This window comes from Misgurnus anguillicaudatus, chromosome 3 (assembly GCF_027580225.2).
Source record: "Misgurnus anguillicaudatus chromosome 3, ASM2758022v2, whole genome shotgun sequence".
Classification (NCBI taxonomy): Eukaryota; Metazoa; Chordata; class Actinopteri; order Cypriniformes; family Cobitidae; genus Misgurnus; species Misgurnus anguillicaudatus.
The window spans coordinates 47416093-47432808 of NC_073339.2; positions in this window are offsets into that span (position 1 = coordinate 47416093).

Consider the following 16716-nt stretch of genomic DNA (forward strand, 5'->3'; position numbering starts at 1 on the left):
GCCTAACATTACTTCTGTGCATTTTCAGGCAAAACAAAGGGCATTGATGTATTTTAAGATATGTCAGTGCAAGTTGTTTTGAGTTTGGACAGCTGTAGTCTAATAGTCTGATCCCTAAATAATAGTTACCATTCTCGTGATCAGCGGTTGCTTTAGTAGGTCTCTTGATCCTTGGGTTTGCCCTTTGGTGTTATATTTATTCAGGCCTTTTCAATGTGATTTGAAAGACATTGAATATGGCAAAAAAGTATAAGTAAAGTATTATCACTGACTAATGACCATTATGGTGTTAGTGTCATGAGTTAAAAGTAATTTACTGACTTTATACAGAAGCTCATAAGTGGTTAGATGGGTGGCAACCCTTTATAGTAGTCTTATAATGTGACAGAAACTGAGTATTGAGGTAGCCAGAGGAATCTTAAAAACATTGGGAATAAATGAAATAAAAAACACAAGCAAACTACACACACAGACATCAAGAATCAGGCTATGAATCTCAACAATGGTGACTATCAAATAGAAAGCTTCATGCTGCAATGCATGCTGGGCATCAGCATAGTACAAAACTCATTCATGACTCCCAGCATGCATTGCAGCATGAATAAATTATGCAGATGAACTGTTTTCCCATTTTCTTTTGTCACCATAGTTGAGAATCATAGGCTGATTCTTGATGTCTGTGTGTGTCAGCTGAGGGCTAGGGTTTCACGTTCACCAAAGTCCATATGTATGCAATTCTGTCAAGATATCAAATTACTGTAATAATAATAGTTGTAATGATTCTGATTCAAATATGTAAATACTCGATCATAAACATCCCTAAGTACTATTAATTGTTATGTTTAAGCTTCTTAAGGCTGGCGAGAGAAACTACTGATCAATAATCAGACACCCAACCTCACAAGAGTCTATCATCTCTTGGTTTTCTTTGGCATAACAAACATGCATCATAAAGACACAGTTCAGGACCCAGACTGAACACAAGTCAAGAGCCCAACTAATGGAAACAGTGATCACCATAATGGTGACTTTAAAGAAAATGCTTGTAAAGTCTAGTAAACACCTGTTTGTTCTCAGTAAGAACTTTTGTAAATGTATAACAGAAATAAAGTCAAGGTGGTTTGTAAGTGAGGATGGTGGTAATGGTGTTTGTGTAAATGTTTGATTCTCCTCTGGTGATATATGGAGATGTTTAATGTTTTGTGTTATTTTTAGTTGATGTTCATCTAAGTCTTTGTGTCTGTAAATGTTTCTGCTCATGTCTTCTCTTTTTTGTTGATGTTTTCTTTAGTGATTTTTTAGCAGCAGGTGTCCATCATTAATGCTTCAGCATCTGAACTCATTGACTTGATTTCAGGTGGATCATTAGGACACTAATGTAGGGAATAGTGAATGAGGGTGTAGGGTGTGATTTGGGACGCAGTCTTAAACGGTGGACTCTCAGGGCTGTAAATTCACATTATTCTGAGAACTGATTTTTTACAGAATGCAGAATTTAACAGTATACTTCTGTTTTTGTTAAAAAACAGAATTATACTGTTAAATTTGGCTGTTTTTTAACAGCAATTTTTTACAGTGTAGTCAATGACATACTGAATGGTTATTATAAACTTACCAGGATGGGGTAAAGTGTCATGACTGTGTTTGGTCCAGACAATTCAGCAAACAAAAAATAAAAAGAAACAACATATTGGCTTTCTTTAAGACAACATAATAAATCATCTTACTGAATTATACACTTGCCTAAAGGATTATTGGAAACACCTGTTCAATTTCTCATGAATGCAATTATCTAATCAACCAATCACATGCCAGTTGCTTCAATGCATTTAGTGGTGTGGTCCCGGTCAAGACAATCTCCTGAACTCCAATCTGAATGTCAGAATGGGAAAGAAAGGTGATTTAAGAAATGTTGAGCGTGGCATGGTTGTTGGTGCCAGACGGGCCAGTCTGAGTATTTCACAATTTGCTCAGTTACTGGGATTTTCAAGCACAACCATTTCTAGGGTTTACGGAGAAAGGTGTGGAAAAACCTCCAGTATGTGGCAGTCCTGTGGGTGAAAATGCCTTGTTGATGCTAGAGGTCAGAGGAGAATGGGCCGACTGATTCAAGCTGATAGAAGAGAAACTTTGACTGAAATAACCACTCTTTACAACCGAGGTATGCAGCAAAGCATTTGTGAAGCCACAACACGCACAACCTTGAAGAGAATGGGCTACAACAGCAGAAGACCCCACCAGGTACCACTCATCTCCACTACAAATAGGAAAAAGAGGCTACAATTTGCACAAGCTCATCAAAATTGGACAGTTGAAGACTGGAAAAATGTTGCCTGGTCTGATGAGTCTCGATTTCTGTTGAAACATTCAGATGGTAGAGTCAGAATTTGGTGAAAACAGAATGAGAACATGGATCCATCATGCTTTGTTACCACTGTGCAGGCTGGTGGTGGTGGTGTAATGGTGTGGGGGATGTTTTCATGGAACACTTTAGGCCCCTTAGTGCCAATTGGGCATTGTTAAAATGACACAGCCTACCTGAGCATTGTTTCTGACCATGTCCATCCCTTTATGACCACCATGTACTCATCCTCTGATGGCTACTTTCAGCAGGATAATGCACCATGTCACAAAGCTTGAATCATTTCAAATACTAAAATGGTCCCCACAGTCACCAGATCTCAACCCAATAGAGCATCTTTGGGATGTGGTGGAACGGGAGCTTCATGCCCTGAATGTGCATCCCACAAATCTCCATCAACTGCAAGATGCTATCCTATCAATATGGGCCAACATTTCTAAAGAATGCTTTCAGCACCTGGTTGAATCAACGCCACGTACAAATAAGGCAGTTCTGAAGGCGAAGTATTCCTAATAATCCTTTAGGTGAGTGTATATTGTGAATGTGAATTCTCCTGTATATTAATTTAAACATTCTACTGTGTATGAAATGAAACTGTGGTGAAGTACAAAAGTTGCATGATGTTTTCCAGATATGGATAAAGTGAAGGCATTGCCATGGCATGGTACACATTGTTGGTAATATAATAAATATAATCATGTGCAGTAATGTAGCTATATTGTGATACTTCAAGGTACTTATCCAAAGTGACTTACAGTGCATTAACGGTATACATTTAATCACCATGCGTGTATCATCCTATAGGCTGCCAGTGCCACCTAGTGACAAGTTAATGTGTGTGGATTTATTTCTCCAAACCAAGATGTCCGACAGGTAGCAAAAAAAAATTATTCGGCTCTAGGAGACTCATGCCAGTAAAAACAAATAGACGTAACATCAGGTGACATCTAAGCTGTTATTGTGACATTACATGATGTTACATTTTCCAAGTATGAATTTTTATCATGGATGAATAAATCAATGTTTCAGATACAATGCATACCAAAAATAAAAAAAGTATTTGCAGTAAATTGTGTAATTTTCTTTTTATGTACTAAGAGCAATAAAAATGCTGACAGAGCTTGTTTATATAATAATAAATAAATCCTTTTTTGGATAAAATCCACCTCCATTTCTCTTCACTCTTCAGACTTCAGTCCTTCAGTGCAGCTTGAAGATGACTCTTGATGTTGTGGTCTGTATTGAGTTTAGGCAGAAGATTAAAGTTAGTAAATAAACCACTTACCGCTTGGTGGAGTGCTGTAAACCTCTGTTCACTACAACTCAACATCACAAAAACAATAAAACTTCCAATTGACTTTAAAAAACAAGGCCCAATTCACCTCTGTCTGTGTCTTTGGCTGTGATGTGTAAGATGGTGGACGTTTGGCTACAAGGCTACCCAGGAATCTACATTGACAATAATCTCAACTGATTCAAGTCATTTACAGCTCAACTTTATACTTTCTATGGAAACTTGTGTGCAACAACATTGTTCCTGTAGCTCAGTGATAAAGGTCACAGGTTTAAGTTCAAGGAACACACATTCTGTATTGACCTTATGCACTGTAAGTCACTTTGGATAAAAGTGAATCCCAAATGTGTAAATGTAATATGCTCGACCTCCCTACTGAAAAAACCCAGCTAGACTAGCATAAGCTGGTGAGCTGGTTTTAGCTGGTGTTCCTGGTGTACCAAGCTAGTCTAGCTGTGTTTTGGTCACTTTTTAAGCTGGTCTAGCTGGTCAGGCTGGAAGACCAGCTGACCCACCAGCTTGACCAGCTTTGTCAGTCTGGGAGGACCAGCTTAAACCAACTACTGCCACATAAAACTAAAGCTTATGCTGGTTTTAGTTGGATTTTTCAGTAGGGCTGTTTCATTGGTCTGTGGTTGATTTTTTTTCTTTTTTGTCGGCACGTCAGCGCCCATGAATATGGCAGAAATGACTGATCACTGACCGCAGAAATTAACAGGAGTAAACCAGATACTTTAACTACATTTATGCATTTGGCAGATGCTTTTATTTAATCTTATTCATCATGTGACATTGTTAGATTTTTCACAATTTTTTTTTATTAATTTAAGTCCACTAAATAGTGGATATCATGGATGAATAAATGTATTTTAGATGTATTTCAAGTACAATTTACTGCAAATCAAAGGGAAAACCCACTGTTTAGAAGTATTTGCAGTAAACTGTGTAATGTAAAGATCATTCAAATCTTCTTTTCATGCCCAAACAAAAATAAAACAACACATAGAAATCCAAACAGAGATTGTTATAATTCATGCATGAAAGAGTTAAAAACTATTTTTAAAACGTGTAGATTTGTGGAGTGCTGTAAAACTGTTCAGCTACAACTTAACATAGAAAAAAAAGAAAAGCCAACAGACCTTAGAAAAAGGCCCAAGTTTTCACCACACTTTCTATTTTGTCATGTGGAGACTTTAGACTTTGGATTAGGATTTACATAAACTCAATCGATTCAAGGCCATTCACAGCTCTACTTTATACTTTATGTGGAAAAAATGCTCATCATGTTTTACTGGTCTGTGGTCTGCGTTATGGTTTGCCACAGCACTGATGCCAAAAAAGTCATAAATAAATTCAGTTCTATACTGTGGTTTATTCTTCCTGCAAATGGACATACATGTTTGCTCATGTCCTTATAGATGTTTGTAATAGCAATTATACAATATATTGACATAATCTTTATGTCTTGTATGTTTTCAGATGTTTCATCTGTTTGTTTTTGTCTTTCACTTTTCTGTGGCAGTCTATTAATATTATGAATAATAGACATTTTCTTTTATTTCCACTTACTGCTGTTTGTCTACTGTATGTTATTGTGTACACTGGTAGATACAATAGACAGACAGACAGATTACATTAGATTACAGAGAGACAAAATGAAATAAATAAGAAAGAACGACTGCATCCCATGAATGTGGCAGAAATAGCATCACTGACCGCAGTTTTTTGGTTTCCACCTTGAATGTACTTGCATTTCTTACTTCCTCATCATATTCTGTACGTGCCTGTTGTGAGTTGATGGTGATATATTTGTATATATATATGCAAGTAAATTAAATAAGTCAGTATGAAGATGTCCAGTGGATGTTGCTGTGTGCTGCTGCTTCTCGCGCTCGTTGCTGCAGTTTCAGGTTTGCGCTTTTTAATCTGTTTAATTTTAAACTTAAGCGTGTGTTACTGAATAATTACTATGGTATTACCATGTTAAGATATCATGTTTTATGTTAATGAACTTTCATTGATCATTGACTCTATATAAACATAATTTGTATGTGTTCACAGGTGTGGATAAAAAGAAGAAAGTGGGAGGTGAAGTTCATTTTAAACCCAACATCACTGCAGGATCATCTCTTAAAGACAGCAGCATCACATGGAAATATACAGCTGGTGGTGATGTGATAAAGGTGATTGAATGGGACAATGACTTTAAGACTGAAGAAACTCTGAATCCTAAATTCAAGACTCGTGTAGCTCTCAATAGGACCACTGGAGAACTCACTATAAGAAATTTACAGCTGAATGATACTGGAAGCTATTCCATTGAGATCAACAATATAGAGAAGAAAAGAATCAGCTTGACTGTTGTGGGTGAGTTAATATAAATATCATAGATTTATTTTTGTTGTTGTTATTATGTTAATGTTTGTATTTCTTTTTGAGGTCATTCACACGCACACAAAAAAAGAACAGAACCTAAAAATGTTTGTTAGGGCATTGTTTCCCAACCCAGTCCTACATGGTAATCCTCCTATGATGTTTAAAAACACCAGATTTAACTCAAAAGCTTTTTGAGTATGTTAATTAGGAAGACACCTCCAAGGCTGCACCTGAAACCACATAATTCCATACTATATAGTAGGTGAAAAGCAGTAGGCGAGGTGAGTAGTAAGGGGTGCGCGGGACAAAAACTAATGCGGGGTTAGTTGTAACACGGACTGTGTACATTGTTGCACAAGGTTGAGCGTTTTGGTTTTCCGGTATTTTTTTCATGCTGCCAAATGATATCCCGCAAATTATTGTAAATGTATAATGTTTTTCCAGAGAGTTATTGGTGAACAAGTGTTTTGGTGGCATGTAAGTAATTTTTTCATCATATGTTTTTTTCGGTTTCTGAGTTGGGTGTGTAAGATACCAAATCCAATGCTATGTCATATAAATCAGTGTCTTGTTGACATATTTTAGTATTTTAGTTAACCAAGTAATGCTTAAAAAAACCTCATGGTGCTGTCTGAGTGCACGCTTGTAAATTCTTTATCTCCTGTTTGTTACAAATAAAGTATTTTTATAGTACAAACCTTTTCTTACATACTTGTAAATTGTTTTTGATGATGTTGGATGTCCATACATTTACAGCAATCTAAAGCCTGCTATTTTTACTTCCATGACTAAAAGAAAATGGCTTTTAAAAGTTTTAATCCAAAAAATAACAATTTCAATACAAATGAAAACAACACAATTATTCAGCATTAATCTTAAACTGGTGGTCTCCGCTTAGTTTATCAGTTAGTTAAAGTCCGTCATCTAAATAGGGATTAGACATAGCGCCAGCGCAACTGGCTTTTAAAGGAAATGAGAGATAAGTCTCTCATTGGTTTATTGCATGTTACGTCCAAAACACAGACATTACTCATTATAGAAATATGAACAACCCTTTTTGACTGTGCGCTTGGCGCACATACCATCTTTCCGGCGTTAAATTAGCAAAAGTGGAATTGGACACACCCATTTAGACCGTGCACTTAGACCATGCGCTTAGATTGTTAAAATAGGGCCCATTGTGTTATTGGTATTGAGATATATGTTTGGTATTAAAATTAAACTGGCAAAAACAGACGTTTTCTCGGGTATCATAAAGGAATTATGCTTAGGACACCGAAATGGCTAGCAGCGGCGCTGGCTGCGAACAAAATAAATGTGCCTGTCTTATCAAAAATCGTGTGTCAAATGTATTTTTGTTTATATCTTTTATATTGATTGAATACGGTCACGTCAAAGATTGAAATCATAATGAAATGAATGGCTAAAATCAGCTGCTCATTATCTCAAAACTTGATTTTGAAACTGTACACTGAAAAAAATGATTCACTGAATCTAATAAAAATTTCTCAAGGCAAGTGGTTGCAATCAACCCACTTAAGCTACATTTAAACAAAAAAGATTAGTAACGTAAAATGAAATATAAAACTTTTGTCTAAATGTAGCTTAAATGGATTGATTGCAACCACTTACCTTAAAAAAATGGATTAAATTCAATGATTAATTTTTTTCAGTGTAGTATGATTATTACAGACTGGGTCACATATAAAAAAAATATTTTGTCAAAATTTTGTGCTGCTTTTTCTCACATATTTAGACATTTGTATCCATTTATAATTGAACTAAAGGGCTGGATGAATGAAAAAAGTGTGGATACATGTTCATTATAGACAGACATATATAAACAATATCCACTTCAAGTATGTAGACAAAATAGTATTGAAATATTTGCCTTATATTTGCATTTTTGCAAACTTAATTTTTAGCAAGTGTTACAACTAATCCCCTGCCTGTTACAATTAACCCCACCTATTGGGGTAAGTTGTAACGTTTGCACTTCAGTCACGTTTGGTGCAATTGTCCAAGAATTGTAAGTACTAGAAACAAACTTCAAATGTTCATTAGTAGCAAAGATGTGTGTGTTACGTGTGTAAAAATACAATTCATCAAACTCAAACATTTTTTTAATGATTGAGCCAAAACCAAAAAGCGTTAGGTTGTGCCCCGCTCTCCCCTACGTCCAAATTCATAGTATTCCAAAAAAACTCTTCCATAGTATTCCTCACTTCCGGCAAGATCCCGAAGTGTTCATTCGATGGACACTTTGCTATCCCTTGATCACCCAGGAGAGGAGTTATCCAATGAAGAAGACGGAGGGGCGTTGTTTTATTCAAAAATGTCCAAAAGAGTAATGCGGCTCTATTAAAACGCAAATACATGAATTACACAGCTGTCCCTTGTGGTTAAATTGTGCTAGTGTAACGTCATTCAAGTTAACGACTAACGTGTTATGAAAATGTATGTCACTTGATGTATCAACATGGCAAATGTAGTACGTCTAAATTCATTCACACTATCCATATTCATACTATAGTACCTACTGTTTTAAATGAAGATGAGTATGCGATTTCAGACGATGCCCAACATTCTGGGATGTAGCTGATAAGATGAATCAGGTGTTTCATATAAGGAGAGATCTTGGGAGGGGTGCCCCCAGGGGCCCAAGGCGAAGGTACGTATGGCCCCCCATCCGATCTATAAAAGTATTCAAAGCCAATGTTGTTACTAATCTTTCACATGCCTAAGACTGTGAAAAAAGGTTTAAAAAATCCAGTCTACAATCACTTTTTATATTAAAACTATGTTTTCTTTGATGTTTTCTTCACAAACATAACAAAAGGGTTGTGAATTTTACCACAGTGTATTGTTGAGTTTTTGAAAAATCTTCAAAGCATTTTCCCAAAATGTGTGTCAACATAAGATTTTTCACCAAAAACCATTCTATTTGCTGAAAGTTGTGGCCAAATTAAGACTCAACAGCACCCCATAGTGGACAAAAACATCCCCAACATAACATCAGCAGGGCTCCAGACTAGCATTTGAGAGAGGTTGCACTCAATTTGGTGGCACCAGTCACTGGGTGGTGTAAAAACAAAAAATAAACACTAAAACTAAGTCCAAACATGTTTAATGAATTAATAAATTCATTAAAACTAAGTCCAAACATGTTTAATGCATTAATAAATTAATTTCAAATACAAATAATTGTATTCTTTATATACATACATTTTTTTAACTTTACCATACTTTTATTTTTAACATATATTTGCCTTACTGTAAACCATTAAACTTACAATCAACTTTGTATTACTTTGTTGTAAAAGTTTTAGGCTACTTTAACACAGACTTGAGTAAAGAAATCACATTCTTGTGCTGTAATCACTACAAAATGTCTACACGCACTCTGAAGATATCATTTTGGCCAGGACTTGTAATCTGAGGTACTTGAGCACAATGTATTACGGTTTTCCGACTTCTAGCGTGAAAACGCAGTGTACAGGGCTATTTTTAGGGGTTCATTGATAAAACTAAATCTCCGCCTCTTTTATTAGTGTCATTTTGCGAACGTGTGGAGGTTGTGGGGAGATTATTTCATCAACTGGGCTGAAATATCAGAGAAAGCTCTTACATAGCCTACACATAAAAAACACTGGGCAGCATTGTTAATTACAACACTCCCGAAAACGAAAGCAGAGGCTCTCGCCCGCAGTCTCCATAGACCACCCCAGTGGCGGATGCAGAACGTGACATATGGGTGGGCATGGATTAAGTCCGGGTGGGCCTGAATCTATGGGTGTCACTTTTGAATAAGAAACTATAACAAGTCTATAAAATTCGTCAAAACTTCAGAACGCTAATTTAAACAGCATACACACACACCCGAACTGCACGTCACATTTTTGACATTATTGATACTTTAAATTGTAATGCAACGTGACATTTATTAAGCCTTTTTGGTAAAAAAAAATATTGGGCTCTCATAGCCTACAAAAAAGAACCTGCACACAGTGACAGGAAATATAAATGATCCCAAAAAAACCTTATACTTTTTTAAATAACCTATTAAAGTGTTTAAATAAATACGGCTACTAAATGCTTAAAATGAAGCTTCTAACATCATATTCTCTTCATGCAAATCACTAAAAATATATTTTCGTTCTCACATATTTAAGTTAACTTACTAAATAAAGAAAGAAAAAGGGAATTGCTAGAATAATGTTAGACTCTGGGGTTAAACGAAATGACAAATAAATAAACATTTAATATACTTTTTGATGAGCACAAGAGCAAGCCTACTCGTGAAGAGCGGAGCCGAGGAGCGCGCATATCACACGTGAACGAAAGGAATAATGGATTTAATGCTTTCACTTCATTTCCTGACAGTTTCACTTGTTAGTGAGGATAGTAATGGCTAACAAGATGACGCCGAATTACATACAACATAATTACCTAACTAAATCTGAGAGAATGCAAACACATTACAATATTTTTTTCCTCCGCCCGACGGCCAAGGTGCATCATTTTTTTTTAGCCCGACAGGAATTCGCCATAGCCTGTAATGGACGTCGGGCAAGCGATTTTGCGAGGTTTGTTTTGTAGAAAGACTTTCTTTAAAGTGAATTTCGTTTTGTATAAATTGTATCTTAATATTAATCAATGTTTGATCAAACAATTGCCTCGATTTAATTAATAAGAAGCAAACCAAGAACGTCTGTGGTGTGGATTGAAGTGAACCCACTATATTTCCGCAGCCTACGTCTTTCTGCTTTAATGCATTTCTTAAATTAATGTCTCAATTACACAGTAGGCTTATAGGTTGTTATGATAGGCTATTTGTTGCTTAAAAGCAATAGGCTATATTGTATAAAGTGTAGCAATAAACGTGGCGTGACTTATAGTGCTGCTATATCGCTATATCAAACAACATCCCTATGATCAGATGTTTTCTTTCTATTTTTTACCCCGCTGTCATATTTGTTGTGTGTTTATGTTATTGAGAGGAAAGCGCGCAGCACATATTTATAACGTGTTGTTATTCAAAATACGTTTTCTACTTGCTTGCAAATAAAGTTCTCAAAGTGATCATGGCTGAAAGCTGCTCGGGAATATTTCATTATAACGCAACATTCATCTGCTTTAATAGTTTTTAAATAGTTATCAGGCTTACTTATAATTTTACTGTTTTTAACATAACATGCAATAGATAAATTACACCACATAAAGTAGTATACATGTCTAACTATACAGAGTAGTATTTTTTACATTTCTGATTGGGCGGGCCAGCTTCAAAGTTTCAACGTATTTATTAAGAATATTAATACAATTTACAATGCTTTTGAAGTGTTCATGACGATAAGGGTTATATTTATTTATGTAGGCTATTTATTAGGTTATTTGGGGGCCCCCCTAATTTGACCGCTGGTGGGGGGCCCCAGGCGGCCGCCTACCTATGCCTCTATGGTAAGACCGCCTCTGGGTGCCACATAGGACTGGGTTGGCAACACTGTGTTATGGTATGAAATGGGAAAACCATGTGGCACATAATATGGTACTTTGATAAATATCATGGTACTGAAATAAATATGTGGTATTGACATAGTACTTTCAATAATACAGTGATATAAAATATCATGAAAGTAGTGGGGTACTTTTTAGAAAACCTCTGACATCACCATTCTTTCCATTACAACAGTGTTCTGTGGTTCATCAAAGTACCATTATATATCCATCTAATTTACCATCACATACTGAAGTATCTACTTTTAGAGTATTTTAGTTGTTTTTGAACCCATTATGATGATATTTTCTTTGTGGACTTTTAAAACTTTTGTTCACAGAGTTCGTCCCTATACCAAAATTGAATCCAGGGAATACAAATCGTTCTGATGTTATGAATTTGACATGCAAGTATAATGCAACGATCCGCTGGAATTGTTCTGATGGTAAAAAACCAAAAATCACACAACTAGAAAAGCCAAGACAAGGAGAGTTTATAACATTTACAAGAGCCGAGATGCCAAACATCTGCTGCACCTGTACACTCTTCAATGATGTGAGTGAGGAAACCAGCAATCAGATCTGTAAGAAAGATCTGTTTAATGGTAAGACGGAAATTTACTTTTAACAAACATTATTTTCTTAAATTTTAAAGTTCTGCAGACAGTATTGTCTATATGACTTAATCATGCTGTATTAATGAACTTCTACCTGCTCCCCAAGTATATGAAACACATAAGCCTTAAGCCTTGAAATAAATGCTGCACATATTCTTGAATTATTATTTTTTAAATTTACAAACACACAGAGATCCTGGCCTCAGGCCATTCGGAAATACTGCTTTGTTGGCAGAATCCATTAAAAGTCAAGACAACTTTTCAGCAAAGTCCTCAATGTGCACGAAAGATGAATGTTAATCGTTGTGTCACTTGTTACTGGCATAAAAAAGCCTTGACTCTGTGCCCTGATCCTGGTTCAGTTTCAGCCCTAAAATCTTGCTTGCATTATGATGTTGATTTCTCTGTGGCCTTTTAAAACAGTTTGAATTGTTTCCTTCACAGATGGCGAAGGCACCTCAGGTAATCCTACAGTAGTAATGTGACATCAATCTGGGTGAATGGTAGGACAGAAATTTCCTTTTTTATATAAGAAGGAAATTATTGAGGGTCAGATTAAGTTTATTTTGAGTGGTTATTTATGGCACAAAACATCTTTGATAAAACATCTCAGTATAGTGACCAGACCACCCATAGCACAAATATACTTCTGTGTCATGTGACCTGATTCAGTTTGTGTGGTATTATTTGAAGTGACATTACAAATCTGTGAAGCTGTGTTATAAAAACTGTAATTTGAGGATTACTGACACATGATGTTTAGATTTTTTCAATACAATCAAACATTGACCTGGGGGTTTCTGTCATCATCATATAGAAAATATACTTCTCTTTGTTTCTTTAATAGGTTCAAGCACCAAAACTACCAGTGGAATTGTAATTCCTTTGATCACTGTTACTGTTATCCTCCGTTACCTGTTTATCTGACATATACAGCTTTTTATGGTAAGACTATAATAGCAGTTTTGTTGTTTTGACTCATTTTTCAAGCTTTTTACCACCAAACTCTATAAGAGTCTCACTTAATGCGCTAGTAATGTGTATGAATAAATGCATTTTATTTTGCTGTTGACTTTAAATAACTGAGGTTAACGTGTTCTTGTCTTTTATAAGACCGCTGCTTGCTGGGAGAGATGCTACATTTAAAGTTAGTTAATTTAGTAAATTTCTTATGGAAAAATGTACATGATGTGTGTAATATCAAACACATACTATACAGACAGTGAATGTGTTTGAAAATAATAAAGGGATAATATTGTGTTCTTTTACAAAGCCTTGTTTTTGATGTGTACTAGAATAAGTTTTCATGCTTTATTATTCAAAAACACTTTACTTTTTTCCTACATTATTGCAGCACATTTCTTCCTTTAATCACTCAAAGCCTCAATTCTTAATAAAATTCTGAAGTCGTTCTGATCGGTTAAATTGTACAGGATTCCCTTTAGAAATATTACTGTACTGTATATCTATTTTATTTTATGAACATACTGTAAATTAAATATCTCCTTTTGAGTGGACTTTCAGCTTTGTAACTTTACAGACTTTACAGAATGAAATGTGAAAAAGCAGAATAGCACTCATTTATTTCTGTTTTCTTCTTCTTCAAAAAAAAATGTTATCATTTAATTTTATACTTTAAAAAAATGTATGATAAGCATTTAACAGTTATCACTATATTGTATATTTTTAGCATGGCCGGAAGAATCAGTATTGAGCAACCAGTATCTATGATCATAACTATCAGTTTTAATGTGTTTAAATGTGCATTTTATTCTGTTTTCTTCTTTCTTTAGAAATAACAGTCTTATGTAAATGACTGATGCTACCACCATCAAATGCACTGCTAATGGATCTTGCGTGGGACTTTAAATCTCAGCTTTGCAACTGGACCTCATAAACCTTAACATCTGTGTCTTGATAACATTGACCTTTTTTTCTAAGAGAAGATGATCTTGGGTAACCAAGCTGATGGCTCTTCAGGTAATTGCGTTGCTATGAGCTCATAAATTAAAATTTGTAACCAGCTACTATTCATTAAAGCATTTTTCATAGAAATAAAGCATACAAACCATCTTTTAGTCCATCCAGGAAAAATTAGATCTGTTTGAAAAGTAGACCTAGAAAATATTCCTGAAGACTTGACAGAAGCAAACAATAAATGTGACAATAAAAACAGACACACTGGCATCTGATTTTACATCTTAAATAATAATAATATAAATGATGTAACTCATATACGGTGTCTCTTCATTTCTAGAGGGAATTCTGCAAACAAAACATGACTATGAAAGATATGAAGTGTATTTGCTGTGGATTGCTACATGCAATCCATAACAAACAAAAACCTAACATGTTTCTGTTTGACACTGGACAATGAAACAAAAGGAAATAAATGAAGAAACAGCGGAAATATTTTAAATTTTAGAGGTTTGTCCATAACAGCACCCAGAAAACAAAAATTAAAATAAATGAACGTCATAAAATAAATAACTGTATTCATAGTACAATTCAATAATTATAGCATACAAGTATTTAAATATAAACAATAATCATTTTACATATTGAAACTTTTTTATGAAAAAGTTTTTCAATAGTATGTTGTGTTACCATAATTGTAAATCTATTTGAAAGACACTTATAAGGAGTAATTTCTATTTCTGAAAAAATATGAGTAAATAAAATTAAACAAATAAGAAACGTAACATAACAATTTTGTAATATAAAATACTCATGCACTTATAAATAAATATGTAAATGTTATATGATACTGACATCTTGTGGCCTTTTTTAAATACATCACATATAATCAGACAATAAAGTTCTCCGTTTCATCAGACATCCACAGCTGAAATGTTTTTAGAAGTGAAATGTCCTGAAGATCAGATTATCATTTAATAAAATTTTAACAGGGCCAGGAACCCTGAGAGATAAGATATATTTTTCCTAAATTATATTTTGTAAATTCTCATGTGTATATTCCTCTGAATATTCTGCTGTGAATGCAATGAAATGAAATGAAACAGTGGTGAAGTTATAAAGGTTGCATGATGTTTTCCAGATGTGGATAAAATGAAGGCATTGCTACGGTATGGTACCCATTGTTGGTAATACCATGATAAAATGAAATTAATATAATCCTGTGCAGTATTTATTATATGGCACTCCAAGGTACTTTAAAGACTAGCGGAGTATCATTGTGCTTTTGGTACTTAAAGTTATAGTAAATAAACTTGTCACCTATCTTAGCTTAACTTCATTTATCAGATCTGTGTTTCCTGGTACAAGAGATGTTTATGTGTGACACATGATCTGTGAAGTGACATCATCTCTGATGAAGAAACATTGAACTGTTGAGAGTATAAAGAAATTATCATAGACTGACAGCAGTTAGTACTTTAACTACATTTACATTCATGAATTTGCCAGATGCTTTTATTTCATCAGCATTTGTGTGCATCACCCTATACCCTGTCATCTACTTACAATCCAAATTCTCAGTAGAAACCAAATAGAGGGAACATCAAATGACATCTAAGGAGCCGTGCCATTGTTATATTTTCCAAGTAATAATTTTAGACCACTAAATTGGATATTAGGGATGAATAGATGTATTTCAGGTACAATTTATTACCCAAATCAAAGGGAAAACCCAATGTTTTGAGTATTTGCAGTAAACTGTGTAAACTCTTTCATGCCTCAACAATAAAAACAGACATAGAAATCCAGACAGAGATTATTATAATTCATGCATGAAAGGGTTAAAACATTTTAAAAATGAGTTTGTGGAGTGCTGTAAAGCTCCTGGGTTTTCCCAGGAAGTCTCCCATCCAAGTATAAAGGCTCAACCCTACTTGGCTTCAGTGGGCAAGCTGTCTTGGGCTACAGGGTGATATGACTGCTGGCACCTACAACTTAACATCACAAAAACAAAAGGAAAGCCAACTGACTTAAATAAAAAGGCCCAGGTTTTCACCACTGTTTGTGTTTTGTGATGGTACTTTAGACTTTTACTTGAGGATTTACATAAACTCAACTGATTCAAGGCCATTTACAGCTCTACTTTATACATTATGTGGAAACTTTAACAAAATGTTCAGCATGTTTTACTGGTCTGTGGTTAACAGTTTTTCTCTGTGCTAGTGTTGCCAGGCCACTGCTGTGAAACTACATCAAAAGCTAAATAAAGCTCTATACTGTGGGTTATTCTTCCTGCAAATAGATGTTCAGTTTTTTGCTGCTTCCCCCTTGTAGGTATGTTGTATTTCTCACTTCCTCATCATATTCTGTCCTTACGTGGCTGTTGTAAGTTGATGGTGATATATTTGGATATTTGAAAGTAAATGAAAGTAAATAAGTCAGTATGAAGATGTCCAGTGGATGTTCCTGTGTGCTGCTGCTTGCGCTCGTTGCGGCAGTTTCAGGTTTGTGCTTTTTAATCTGTTTAACTTTCAACTTGAGGGTGTAATACTGAATAATTACTATGGTATTACCATGTTGAGATACCACGCCAGATGATGGTTTCCTTTAATGAGCGGTCATTGATCATTGACTCTATATAAACATATTGTCTG